Source organism: Rhineura floridana, chromosome 4, assembly GCF_030035675.1.
Source record: "Rhineura floridana isolate rRhiFlo1 chromosome 4, rRhiFlo1.hap2, whole genome shotgun sequence".
In the NCBI taxonomy this organism is placed as follows: Eukaryota; Metazoa; Chordata; class Lepidosauria; order Squamata; family Rhineuridae; genus Rhineura; species Rhineura floridana.
Window position 1 is genome coordinate 158,773,445 of NC_084483.1, and position 12,532 is coordinate 158,785,976.

Consider the following 12,532-nt stretch of genomic DNA (forward strand, 5'->3'; position numbering starts at 1 on the left):
AACAGTACAAAGGGAAACCAGTTGTTTCTGTCCTCATGATGAGTGCTAGGTATTGATGATCACAAACAATAAGTTTCGGCAGCTGGTTCTGCAGCTCCAGTAAACACAGTAAATAAGCATCTTCAACCTCCTACAACTGGCCCTTGAAAAAGGATTTCAGGATCTTAGCTTGCACAATGCCTTCAATGTACATGACACTTTACAGACTAAAAAAAGAAGGCCCCTGCCCCAAGGGGCTTACACGGTGCCTAACTTTTACACATTTGAAGAAAACAAAGCCGAATGTCATCTGGATATGGCACTTCTTTCAGAATAATTAGGCTGGAACAAACCAGAAGGTCATCAAGTCCACCATCACCCTCCCCCCCAAGGCAGGCTCCTTCACGTGTTAGCCCCACTGACACACCTTAATGGATTAATGCACATCAGACCAAGGAGCGTCCCAAGCAAAACGATTGGGTCAGCAATCTGCAACATATATTGCCCATATTTTCAGATGTCTCCAGTAAGTGAGCCAGTGTACATGTAACAGGCGAAACCAACCACCCTCTCCTCCTTTCTGAACCGATATTGTCTCTAGCCTTTCAAAATGGCAGAAAAACCCATCTCTCTGAAGCTGCCTTCTACAGAATCAGACCATTGGTCCATCTAGCTCAGCATTACACTGACTGGAGGCAGATCAGGATTTTAGACAGGGGTCTATCCCAGCCCTACCTGGAGATGCAGGGAATTGAACCCAGGACTTTCTGTATGCTAAGCAGCTACTCTACCACTGACCTATGGCCCTCTGCTACAACTTCTTTGGGAGATTTTCATTTGAATGTGGAAGGATTTCTAAAGATGCAGCTCTAGATGACTCTGTTTTATAGCAGCTCACCTTCATGATGGGGAAAAAATCCCCCCTCCCATTATTTATTTTTATGTATTTCAAATATTTCTTAACCATCTTTCATCAAAGGTCCCAGGGTTGTATGCAAAGGTGTGAATTGAGTGTAATTCACACAACACATAAACGCATATGATAAACATAACAAAATACAAGAAAAGAAGCAAATAAAACCTCTGCAATTTTTTTTTAAAAAAAAATAATCCCCCTACCAAGCTCAGACTTTTCTCAGGTAGCCCCCACCTATCTGCCTTAATGAAAACTACTCCAGATGGGTGGCCCTGGCTGTCAGCTTCCTCCTCCTTGCTCCTGCAGTGTTGCCCTTGTTGAACTCAGCAGGGAGGCTGGGAACAAAACTAGAATTAGTTGGCTCTGCCTGCCATTGGCTCTGACTCCACCTACTCACCTGTACCGCCCCACCAGTACCAATGGGAACAGGTCACCAGTCACCACTGGTCTTCCTCTGGTAGCAAAAAGCTTGCAATGTCAGAGGTACTCTGGTTAAACATTTATCAATAAAGTAGGGAACACTGTGCAAAAGAGAACATTCTTTTATGATTTATCACAGGGAAGAAACAGCACTACCCTTGGTAGCCTGGGTGGGTCCAGAGCAAAATTGGCTCATTGGCCAGAGCAAGTAGATTCAGGTTCTTTTGCTCCAATGTGATAGAATTTTCCAGTTAGCCATTCACCACTCCCACCTGCTACATATAGATCAGATGTCAAGACATATATAATGAACTGTATTTTATAGAATTTTTTGTTTGAATGGTTCTTTGGAAGTTTCAGTGTGTGAGCTATTTTATTCTGTTAAAAATTGATGCACCCTTATTTTCATATGTAAGCCACCTTGGGGGTCCCCAAATGCAAAGATGTATCACTGAACACTAAGGATCATTCAGACCATGGTATTCCGGATATCTATGTATGGATGTGAAAGCTGGACAGTGAAAAAAGCGAAAAAGAGAAAAATCAGCTCCTTTGAAATGTGCTGTTGGAGGAGAGCTTTGCGCATACCATGGACTACAAAAAAGACTTTCCTCTTCTCCCAGGCATTTTAGCATGTGTTTTTCAATTGCTTTTTAAAAAATGTGTTTTTAAATTTGTATATTTGTTTTTAATGTTTTTAACTGTTGTAAACCACCCAGACAGCTTCGGCTATGGGGTGGTATACAAATGCAATAAATAAATAAACTAAAAGACAAATAATTGGGTGTTAGAACAAATTAAACCAGAACTATCACTAGAAGCTAAAATGATGAAACTGAGGTTATCATATTTTGGACACATAATGAGAAGACATTATTCACTAGAAAAGACAATAATGCTGGGAAAAACAGAAGGGAATAGAAAAAGAGGAAGGCCAAACAAGAGATGGATTGCTTCCATAAAGGAAGCCACAGACCTGAACTTACAAGATCTGAACAGGGTGGTTCACGACAGATGCTCTTGGAGGTCACTGGTTCATAGGGTCACAATAAGTCGTAATTGACTTGAAGGCACATAACAACAACATAAGGGAAAGTGTGCACAAAAATGAATATATGAGTGGAAATAACATGCAAAAATGCATTATATGATGAGAAATGGCTTGCAAAAATGTGTACATTAATCAAAACTCCGTACAAAAATGTGTTTATTAGGAGAAATCTGCACTAAAATCCTGGAGAATTTTCATGAGGATTTTTTTTGGGGGGGGGGGAATCGCAGATTGCTGCAGAACTGTGTAGAACTGAATTTAACATTGGAAAAATTAGAAACAGAGAGAACCTAAATTGACAGATCTTTCCACCACTAGCTTGCTTGAATGAAAGTAGTATGCCGCAGTGACTGAGGACCCTGTTTTATCCGATACCAAGGAATAGCAGGAGAGGGCTATTGTATGCATGTCCAGGGGCATCTCGCTGACCACTATGGGAAACAGGATGCTGGAATTGGAAGCATCCATTTTTGCTTTCAAACTAACCACAGTTCCGAATGATGTCCAAGCTCAGAGAACTGCATTTTCTCGTTTCTGAAAGTACAGTTTGAACCTGGTTTGTTCTCACTAACCATAGTTTAAACAAGCCACAGCCCTGAGTTCAGATGTCACTGAGAATTGTGGTTAGTTTAAAGTAGATGCATTCAGTGAGCCTGAATTCCAACACAGCTCATCCACATAACAGGGAAACAATGGTTTTCCTATGAACATAAGAACATAAGAAGAGCCTGCTGGATCAGGCCAGTGGCCCATCTAGTCCAGCATCCTGTTCTCACAGTGGCCAACCAGGTGCCTGGGGGAAGCCCGCAAGCAGGACCCGAGTGCAAGAACACTCTCCCCTCCTGAGGCTTCCGGCAACTGGTTTTCAGAAGCATGCTGCCTCTGACTAGGGTGGCAGAGCACAGCCATCATGGCTAGTAGCCATTGATAGCCCTGTCCTCCATGAATTTGTCTAATCTTCTTTTAAAGCCGTCCAAGCTGGTGGCCATTACTGCATCTTGTGGGAGCAAATTCCATAGTTTAACTATGCGCTGAGTAAAGAAGTACTTCCTTTTGTCTGTCCTGAATCTTCCAACATTCAGCTTCTTTGAATGTCCACGAGTTCTAGTATTATGAGAGAGGGAGAAGAACTTTTCTCTATCCACTTTCTCAATGCCATGCATAATTTTATACACTTCTATCATGTCTCCTCTGACCCGCCTTTTCTCTAAACTAAAAAGCCCCAAATGCTGCAACCTTTCCTCGTAAGGGAGTCGCTCCATCCCCTTGATCATTCTGGTTGCCCTCTTCTGAACCTTTTCCAACTCTAGAATATCCTTTTTGAGATGAGGCGACCAGAACTGTACACAGTATTCCAAATGCGGCCACCCCATAGATTTATACAACGGCATCATGATATCGGCTGTTTTATTTTCAATACCTTTCCTAATTATCGCTAGCATGGAATTTGCCTTTTTCACAGCTGCCGCACACTGGGTCAACATTTTCATCGTGCTGTCCACTACAACCCCGAGGTCTCTCTCCTGGTCGGTCACCGCCAGTTCAGACCCCATGAGCGTATATGTGAAATTCAGATTTTTTGCTCCAATATGCATAATTTTACACTTGTTTATATTGAATTGCATTTGCCATTTTTCCGAGTTCTTTGAGAACTCTCAGGTGGATGCCATCCGGGCCTGGTGATTTGTCAGTTTTTATATTGTCCATTAAGCCTACAACTTCCTCTCTCGTTACCACTATTTGTCTCAGTTCCTCAGAACCCCTTCCTGCAAATGTTAGTTCAGGTTCAGGGATCTGCCCTATATCTTCCACTGTGAAGACAGATGCAAAGAATGCATTTAGCTTCTCTGCAATCTCCTTATCGTTCTTTAGTACACCTTTGACTCCCTTATCATCCAAGGGTCCAATCGCCTCCCTAGATGGTCTTCTGCTTTGAATGTATTTATAGAATTTTTTGTTGTTGGTTTTTATGTTCTTAGCAATGTGCTCCTCAAATTCTTTTTTAGCATCCCTTATTGTCTTCTTGCATTTCTTTTGCCAGAGTTTGTGTTCTTTTTTATTTTCTTCATTCAGACAAGACTTCCATTTTCTGAAGGAAGACGTTTTGCCTCTAAGAGCTTCCTTGACTTTGCTCGTTAACCATGCTGGCATCTTCTTGGCCCTGGCGCACCTTTTCTGATTTGCAGCTGTCCACTACAACCCCGAGGTCTCTCTCCTGGTCAGTCACCGCCAGTTCAGACCCCATGAGCGTATATGTGAAATTCAGATTGTTTGCTCCAATTTGCATAATTTTACACTTGTTTATATTGAATTGCATTTGCCATTTTTCTGCCCATTTACTCAGTTTGGAGAGGTCTTTTTGGAGTTCTTCGCAATCCCTTTTTGTTTTAACAACCCTGAACAATTTAGTGTCATCAGCAAACTTGGCCACTTCACTGCTCACTCCTAATTCTAGGTCATTAATGAACAAGTTGAAAAGTACAGGTCCCAATACCGATCCTTGAGGGACTCCACTTTCTACAGCCCTCCATTGGGAGAACTGTCCGTTTATTCCTACTCTCTGCTTTCTGCTTCTTAACCAATTTCTTATCCACAAGAGGACCTCTCCTCTTATTCCATGACTGCTAAGCTTCCTCAGAAGCCTTTGGTGAGGTACCTTGTCAAATGCTTTTTGAAAGTCTAAGTACACTATGTCCACTGGATCACCTCTATCTATATGCTTGTTGACACTCTCAAAGAATTCTAATAGGTTACTGAGACAGGACTTTCCCTTGCAGAAGCCATGCTGGCTCTGCTTCAGCAAGGCTTGTTCTTCTATGTGCTTAGTTAATCTAGCTTTAATAATACTTTCTACCAGTTTTCCAGGGACAGAAGTTAAGCTAACTGGCCTGTAATTTCCGGGATCCCCTCTGGATCCCTTTTTGAAGATTGGCGTTACATTTGCCACTTTCCAGTCCTCAGGCATGGAGGAGGACCCAAGGGACAAGTTACATATTTTAGTTAGCAGATCAGCAATTTCACATTTGAGTTCTTTGAGAACTCTCGGGTGGATGCCATCCGGGCCCGGTGATTTGTCAGTTTTTATATTGTCCATTAAGCCTACAACTTCCTCTCTCGTTACCACTATTTGTCTCAGTTCCTCAGAATCCCTTCCTGCAAATGTTAGTTCAGGTTCAGGGATCTGCCCTATATCTTCCACTGTGAAGACAGATGCAAAGAATTCATTTAGCTTCTCTGCAATCTCCTTATCGTTCTTTAGTACACCTTTGACTCCCTTATCATCCAAGGGTCCAATTGTCTCCCTAGATGGTCTCCTGCTTTGAATGTATTTATAGAATTTTTTGTTGTTGGTTTTTATGTTCTTAGCAATGTGCTCCTCAAATTCTTTTTTAGCATCCCTTATTGTCTGAATGATGTCTGAAGTGGGCCAACATCTACAGCAGAGGTTCTTAACCTGTGTTTGATGGACCCCATAAGGGTCCATGGATGGGCTTCAGGGGGTCCATGAGGTAGCCACAAAAAAACTAGTCCATAGCTTTCATCAGATTTTCAAAGAGGTCAGTGTCCCAAAAAAGATTAAGAACCGCTGGTCTAGAACCTCAAGATCTTCCTCGATAGAAAACTTTCTGTAATCCCATTAAATTGTAGAAGCAGCTGCACATTCCCTTATTGCTCCAGATGATTTACGAAATGCTGTTACTTTAATATTAGTCTATATATATCAGAAGCAAAACCAAAGATTAAGGCCCGACTGTGACTAGAAGAGAAAATGAAATAGTCACACATGCAACACTGGAATTTTGATTGTCCTTTGGCAATTTTCCTGGTTTAGATCTGGAAGGTCAGCAGGGTCCAACACCTTTGGGCTGAGAACATCATAAATCCCGAGCGAACATGCTGCTGCTTGTCGTTTTAAGGAATCGTGCCAGGATAAATACAATAGGATTTCCCCAGGCAATCTGTTTCCCTTGCCCCACCCTGTCCCTGCCTGTACACAAACCTGAAGCATTTTATTTTATTGCTTTCTGTTGTTTCATGGGGCTCCAGATAGTCTCCCATCAACCTGGCATGCTGTGGCTAAAAGCACAGGAGCAGGGCCAGTTAAAAAGGTGGCTACCCTGCATCAAACTCTCCCACAGCTGCACACTGCAGGGGAAGAGCAATGGTTGCAGGCAATCTTTCAGAGAAGTGTCAACAGGGCTTAATTTGGGCCAGGGTTTGGGCCCAGCACTTGTTCCCATGCTGAGGTTCAGCCTCAGAACATTAAATGTAAAAATGCTTTGAATTTCTCTCACTATCACTAAAGAACTACAGAGCTATGTGTTGTAGTGGTTAGACTGACAAACTAGGACAAGGCAGATCTGGTTTCAAATTCCCCCTCTTCCATGAAATTCACTGGCTGATCTTGAGCCTAACTTTCCCCATTGTTACGATATAATGAAGGTGAGGATAACCATGTACCCTACCCTAAACTCCAGGGGAGGGGGGTAGTAATTCAGAGTGTTGAATTCAAACTAAGGTAGTTGAGGACCCATTGAAACCAAGAGCACAAATTATTTTTCTTAAGTCCCATTAGTTTCTATGCCTTCCCAGTGCTCCTTGCATGTGGAGCTCCCTCCCTACTGGCAAGGTCCAATGGTTGAGTCTTGCCAAAGGCTTTGCAAAGCACTCTGCAAGACCCCTGCAGGCAAAAAAGGGCCATCTGATGACATGAAAGGATTAGTTGCTGTTGCTGCTATTAGTAAATTGCTATTTAGTGAATTGTGATGAGTTGTTGTGTACTTTATGGATTGTGTTATTTTTAGATGTATTCTTTGATTCTCATTTGATTTTGTTGTAAACTGCTCTGTGACTTGCGCAAATGGAGGAATATAAAATAATCTACATATATAAATTCAATCGAAGTGCAACCAACTCAGGTTGGATCTAATCCAGAGAATCCCCATACAAGGATCAGAGAGGGCACTTCCAGAACAGAAAATGGTGTTTCCAGACAGTCTGGAGCCCAGCATCTCCTTTTCTGGAAAGTAAACACTGTCTCTCCACCCTTACTGATCTTCTCATCAGTAATAAGGACTGTTGACTAACTCAAGTCCTAAACCAACAAACACCGGCCTAATAGAAGGCCTGGACATACCTAACCTTCTTTTGTTACCATTTGAATTCTCTTCTTTAATGCAAAGTACTGTTTCTTTAAAAAAAAATCCTGACGCTCAAAAAGATTCCTGATGATTCAGATATAAACTAAATTCCAAGCTGGACATACCTAGGAAGGTGTGGGAGGGTGCAACCCAAAGGCGTCACAGTTACTGCCTTGCACCATCGGATCCATCAAAGCATAGCCAGCGCCCTCAGAAACATGAAGGGGAGGAATCGAAGGCTCTGCTCAACAAGAACTCAGTGACCCAAGCTCAGAAGCCAGGGCGAGCGTTCAGTCCAAGGCACACCTCTTCCCGCACCTCTCCTCCTCCCCCGCCCCGTGTGGGAAGGGCATGGGGATTTACCGGTGGCGATTCCTACACTTCCCTCTCCTTCCCGTCCCGGTATGCCCTGCGAGTTTGCGAGGAGATATTGTCAGAGACCCTTAGACGCCCTGGAGGAGCCGCGTAGGTGTGTGGAGCGAAAATCAGAGCTGGTAAAAACAGCTGCTCCTTCTGGGAAAGGGCAGAGAGGGCGCACCCTTCCCCATTCCTGTGCCTGCCTCGAGTTCAGTTCTGTGAGATTATTATTGGTCTTCTGCGCTGGGTAATACAGACCCCCCTTTTTGAGATGTAGTCTCCGCACCCCGCACTATACATATAAAGCAGTATCAGGCCGCTTTAAGCTTTCTTGGCTTTCCCCAAAGCGTCCTAAGAACTGTAGTTTGTTAAGGGTGCTGACGGTTGTTAGCAGATCCCTCTTCCCATCGTAGAGCTACACTTCTCAGCGTGATTTAAGAATCGACCTCTCTTTCCAGGGAATTGTAGCACTGTGAAAGGAATAGGGGTCTCCTAACGACTGTCAGTACCCTTCACAAACTACAGTTCTCAGGACTTTTGGGAGAATGACTGTTTAAAGTGGTATGATACTGCTTTAAACGTATAGCGCAGATGAGGCCTCTCTTCAGACAGTTACCGCTTTCATTTCCTTGCTGTGAACACGACATACAGTTACAGCACATTATCCCCACACACAAAGATTCCTGGGAACTGTAGTTTACCACACACAGAGCTACAATTCCCAGCACCTTTAATAAACTACAGTTCCCAGGATTTTTGGAGACAAGGATTCTGCCTTAACAGGCACAGATGGAGAACCTGTTGCCCTCCAACTGTTACTGAACTACAACTCCCTTCATCCCTGATCATTGGTCATGCTGGCTGCAGTTTATGAGAGCTGGAGTCCAACAACATCTGGAGGGCCACAGGTTCCCCATCCTTGTCCTATGAGGCCACTTCATAACACAATATCCCACCTCCAGGGACAGAACGATATATATTTTCACACTCTTGTACGTCCAAACACATGGGGGGGGCCGTGGGGAACCTTTCCTCCCCCACAAGGGAACCGAATTTTCTCAAGGGAAAGTGGTGGGTGGGGCCAATGACCAAAGTGGGTGGATCCAACATATACATATACACCCCCACCCCCATATATATATTTTACCCACTACATCCTCAGACATGCAAACACTGCACTTTTGCAATGGGACTCACTTGGCTTGGCTTTCTCACTGTGTGCACTTAAAAGGCATTTGGCCAAGTGACATTCCTCCAGTGTAGCTCTGCATATATTTTGGGTTCCTTTCCTTTACTGCTGAGTGTAGCTGCCCCCCCCCATTTTTCTTACAAAAAGTAAAATTTATTACAGGAAAAAAATCCCCTCCTTACTTTTTGGTCCCCACCCCTGAACTTTTAGGCTGGCTACAGGCCTGTCCTGAGGGCCTAAGATTTACTCCTAAGCAGCCACCTACATATATATTGCAGGAGGCACAAAAGGAGCAAAGAGAGGGGTGGAAGAGAGCTTGATCCCACAGTTTATATATCTGAAAGAGAAATCATGGCATATTTCACATTAAGAAAGTAAGTCTGAAGTCTCAGTGATTTCGATGGGGTTATTTTTAAAGAAAGCACATGTATGTTGCAGCCTTATTTTAACTGCCATTTTATGACAGTTGTAATTTGTGTGTGAAAGGGATACTAGCCCTTTTGTGTGTGTGGGGAAGGATATTGTGTGTGTGTTTGCCTCCCTAGCATCTATTCTGGCGCTACAGATGGAAGGGATGAAGGACAGCAAAGAGCAGTTAGGACATAACTTCATACTTCCCATCGTGGCAGTGGCGGCTGGTGGCTCCATGTTAGTGGGGCAGTAGAATCCACTCCAAGTTTTAGTGTGAACTGAAGCATCTTTAGTGCGAACTGAAGCCCTAGAATCTGTTAGCCTCGTCGTAGATGACCTTGCCTCTGAACAAATGCAGAGTGCATTTCCCTCCCCACAAACCGCAAATCATGTCAACTCATGGGGATTAAGAACGCATTCATGAGGCCCGCGACAGCGCCTCTCTGTGAAGCATCGTGGGTGCCTTGTGGTCTCTGTACAAAGGCACCCAAGCTGTTCGGAAGCAAGGTCTCCCCTCCCGCGCTTTGCGCGCTCATACTTGTGCCTAAACAGAGAATGGCGATGGGGGGGGGTTAACGCCGCTGTTTAACCTCGGTGTCCGCAAGAAGAAAGGCCCGCAGGAGTTCAACAAAGTACCCAGCATACATAAGCTCCAGAAAAGAAGTACTGTCTCTTTAATATGCGCGCCTTCTGAAGCAATACAAAGCAGGAGGAAGTAAGCCAATCAGCGTCAGGAATATTTGCATGAACCTGTTCTTTGAGCAGAAAGAGGAACAAAATGGAGATATTTGAGGGTACATCTTCAGCAAATATGAATAATAAAAGAGACTCAGCTACTTATATTAGACGTTGTCTAACCAAGTATTCTAAGGATGGCAGATTCCATTTCATGGTCTGGAACAGATTTATTTAAGCTTGCCTCTTGAATACTCACTGTAGCAGGAAAATAATTGGAAACAGAGAGGTTTATATACCAAAAGATCAACAGCTGCTTATGCCCGGATGATCCTCAGTGGTCTGGGGTGCAGGCTTCAAACCTGTAGCTGTTTAGCGACAGAGTGGTTCAATTCCACCTTTCGGGCGAACAAACATGTGTAATAATGGGTTTTTAAAATAATGTTCAGTTACCTTCAAAAAAGCAAGAGGAGTCGACCCAAAAGGAAATGATAAAAAATTTTGAAATGAAAATGGACTGCCTTCAAGTCGATCCCAACTTATGGCAGCCCTATGAATAGGGTTTTCATGGTAAGTGGTATTCAGAGGAGGTTTACAGTTGCCTCCTCTGAGGATGAGAGGCAGTGACTGGCCCAAGGTCACCCAGGGAGCTTCATGGCTGTGTGGGGATTCGAACCCTTGTGTCCCAGGTTGTAGTCCAGCACCTTAAGAGCAGAAATATCTGCTTTCTTCTCAGGTTCTGGAGTTATCTTCATTGGTATACATTACTGGTAATGCAATGACATTGTAGCAAGGAGCCATTAAAAACTATGCCAATACTATAAAATATTCGCAAACTGAAATGCTAGGATCTAGTTCTCAAAAACAGCTGATGAGGTGGCAAGCCTGTATTTTGACTGTACAAGTTCAGCCTACAGGTTGGGGGTTCACAGGGCTGAGAGTTCCTTCATACAGGTAAATCCCTACACTACAAAATAAAAATAAGCATTCCAAGAAAAAGACTCTCCCATACATGAGGATTTTCAGTGTGTAAGGATACACATGTTTGTTGTTGTTATGTGCCTCCAAGTCGATTACGACTTATGGCGACCCTATGAATCAGTGACCTCCAAGAGCATCTGTCATGAACCACCCTGCTCAGATCTTGTAAGTTCAGGTCTGTGGCTTCCTTTATGGAATCAATCCATCTCTTGTTTGGCCTTCCTCTTTTTCTACTCCCTACTGTTTTTCCCAGCATTATTATCTCTTCTAATGAATCATGTCTTCTCATTATGTGTCCAAAATATGATAACCTCAGTTTCATCATTTTAGCTTCTAGTGACAGTTCTGGTTTAATTTGTTCTAACACCCAATTATTTGTCTTTTTTGCAGTCCATGGTATCCGCAAAGCTCTTCTCCAACACCACATTTCAAAGGAGTTCATTTTTCTCTTATCAGCTTTTTTCACTGTCCAACTTTCACATCCATACATAGATATCAGGAATACCATGGTTTGAATGATCCTGACTTTAGTGTTCAGTGATACATCTTTACATTTGAGGACTGTGACGTCCTTCCCCAGCACCACCTGTGAAGCTCTCACTTGTGGCTACCAGCAGACAGGAACATCAGGTTTATTCTTACCCTTTGCAGTACTAGCACCGATCTCAAAAGATCCCACTGCTAGGCAGCACCACCTGACTCTGTAACCCTTTTAGCCAATAGACTGTGCCTAGTCTCTGCCTGGCTATTCCGATACCTTGTGTCAATGGGTATAGGTAATTTGTAAACCCCCCTGCAGCCCCTTGACTCTGAAGCATACAGCCCTGGGTTTCTCTGTGGGACTGGATACACTTTCCTCCGATCCGCCGCTGCCACCATTCAATACAAACTGCTCATCCTTGGTTACTTTGCTATTCCCCCTGGTATGTGTATCCCAGCTGAAGCAATAAGGCTTTTATTTAACCAAGAAATATTTATTAAGAATTAGAAATAACAAGATTACTTAATTACTTTGTTGACAAGCTTATGGTTTCATATATGTTCTGACATGTACTTTACTTCTCATTAATTGCCTCAGAACTCCGACTCACTCTCAACAACAACACCAATCTCCAAACAGCACCAAAACCTCTCTTTCACCTCTCTCAACCTCCAACATCCACCACCCTAATTCAACTGTCATTCTTCCATTTATACTCCCAGCCATTCAAACGCTCAGCCAATCATTCAGCATTCTACTGCTCATGTACTCCCCCTCCTCTTTCACTCCACTTACCATATGTCTTCTATATAACCAGCACTTACCATATTTACAATATAAGCAGGAACATCACAAGGACCTTGTCTAGTTCTCTCACAGCTGCCCTCCCCAGTCCTAGCCTTCTTCTGATTTCTTGACTATTGTCTCCATT

The 12,532-nt window shown here is 43.4% G+C and overlaps 1 non-coding gene across 1 annotated transcript; it reads left to right on the top strand.

Annotated features, from left to right (window-relative positions):
• The first annotated feature begins 10,460 nt into the window (after nucleotides 1-10,460).
• TRNASTOP-UCA (transfer RNA opal suppressor (anticodon UCA)) lies at nucleotides 10,461-10,547 on the top strand. The gene has a single exon. It is a non-coding gene; the product is annotated as a tRNA-Sec (tRNA).
• The last annotated feature ends 1,985 nt before the right edge of the window (nucleotides 10,548-12,532 follow it).